This window comes from Leucopleurus acutus, assembly GCF_964270905.1.
Source record: "Leucopleurus acutus genome assembly, chromosome: 6".
NCBI lineage: Eukaryota > Metazoa > Chordata > Mammalia > Artiodactyla > Delphinidae > Leucopleurus > Leucopleurus acutus.
Window position 1 is genome coordinate 44214619 of NC_139149.1, and position 2216 is coordinate 44216834.

The window sequence follows — 2216 nt, forward strand, 5'->3', positions numbered from 1 at the left end:
GGCTACTGATACATAGCACGACACTCTCATGATGCTGGACAGTGGCAGCCACAGCTCCCAGCCAGCCATGCAATCACAAGGATAAGCAATGGATACACGTACAAGCATTCGGTACCCATACAACTGTTCTTTTTCACTTTCAGTATTCAGTAAGTTACATGAGATATTCAGCACTTTATTAGAAAATAGGCTTTGTGTTAGATGATTTTGTTTTTTCAATTTGAAAGCAGTCACTGTTTATTAACTGACCAGATTACAAAAATAATCATGGTAGATACCTTAGTTCATCCTTCTTATAAGTCTGTTGATCTGGTCTTCTCTGTCACCAGCATCTCCACCTTCTACAAAATGGGTAGTCTTTTTCTTCATTCCACCTCGTGGAGAAGACAATTTGAAGGGCCACAGGAAGTTGTTTGCTTCTTTGAAACGTTTTCCAACAGTATAGATCTCATGAATCAGATCCTCCATGCAGATAATACCGTATTTGCCAAGAGATCGAGCAATCAACACATTATCCGTCAGGGCAATTCGCTTCTTGTTGATTTTGCCATAACCACACTTGTAGATCTAACCACACTTGTAGATCAATTCATTTACTGACTTCAGGTTTGGGTATCCCCATGCAATGTATGGTTCCACAGTTCTCAGCATGTTAATCGAAGCCTTGTTGAGCTTCACAAATGTGCCATTGAAAATCTGACAGAGGCGAAGAAGCTGCAACACCTTTCGAACCTTTGGGCTCACACCACTGAGACCTCTGATCCTGATGACAAATGTCAATCTGGGTTCCGCTGGTACGTAGAAGTTGTCGGCTTTTCTTGCCATCCTAGCCATTCGAATTTCAGTTCTGTAAATCTGCTGGTATTCCTTGTGATCGTACTTAGCTTTTTCATAGATAAGGCTTCCTCCTTGCCTTTCAAAGCATCTTCTGGGCAAATTTCTTTCTCGGGTGCTTGATCTTAAGCTCTGAGAAATTCTTCCGCTTTTTCTTAAGGGTTTCTGGCACAGCAGGAAACTTCTTTTTCTTCTCCTCAGCACCTTCCATGGTTCCAGCCAGGAAAGAGGCTGTGTTAGATGATTTTTTACCCAACCGTACGCTAATGTAAGTGTTCTGTGAGCACTTTTAGGGTAGGCTGGGCTAAGCTGTGACGTTCAGTAGGTTCGGTGTATTAAATACATTTTTGATTGAATGGTATTTTCAGCTTACGATGGGTTTATAAAGACATAATGCCATTGTAAGTCTGGGAAGATGTGTAGTTAGTCTCTCCTTCCCTGGGGGTCTAACCTCCTTTTGTCCTGGGAGACAAATTCAGCCTGAAGCTGCTCAAGATCAATGCACTGTAAATGGTTGGATGTTACAAGTACTCAGCTGACATTACTGTCCTCATTCAGTTACAAATGGTATACCTGGACTTTGAGCAAAGATACCTACCCCTTCCTGTTTCAATAATAACACCTCCTCTCTTATCTGTGGGCCCCAAGATTCTCAGATCTTACTCTGCCTCCCTCACCTCGGCAAGGGTTTCTACCCCACTTCCCTAGCCTGCTCAGTGGTGACAATCCCATCAATTTGTATCCTACTCCAAATCCTCACCCTACTCCCATTCCCTAGACAATTACAGTCTCTTAGCCCAGAGTTTCTCCTGGCCCTGAACCTGCACCACCACTAGAGACAAAAACAAGTAGAGAAGCTGAACAGAGAGCTGAAAGACCACCCTTGTGGGTGCTTGAAATTGGACTTATAGAATAACAACAATTTTTCCTCTGGTTTATTGAATCTCTACAGTGTTCCAGATCTTATATTAGATGCTTCACAAACACCTTATTTTGTTGTGAATCTTCTATTCACAACAATCCTAGAATACAAGTATTACTATATCCATACTTACTGAGGAAGTAACTGAAATTCAGAGAAGTTGTTTTGAAATTGGGATGCAAACCCAATTCTAAAAATATACTCTAGATTCTGAAGAATTTAGAAGAGAAAATGCCAAACACTAGGTTTTATTAATTAAAAGGAAAATTAATCTTTATTTGTAGACTCATAATTTATGCCAAATTCTGGCCACATTTTTATGCTTAGTTTTCATAGTTGCTTACTCATGGGATGGAATATTATGCTCATACAATTGAAAACAAAGAAAACATTATTGGAGTTTAAGTGCTGAATGTTGAATTCTGAAATTTGTAGACTAGCAAAATTATGGAATGCTTAC

General features: G+C 40.2%; 1 pseudogene across 1 annotated transcript; it reads right to left on the minus strand.

Annotated features, from left to right (window-relative positions):
• Positions 1-231: 231 nt before the first annotated feature.
• On the minus strand, positions 232-1048 carry LOC309962876 (large ribosomal subunit protein uL30-like; annotated as a pseudogene). Its single transcript has one exon. The product of its transcript is annotated as a large ribosomal subunit protein uL30-like (transcript).
• Between the last annotated feature and the right edge of the window lie 1168 nt (positions 1049-2216).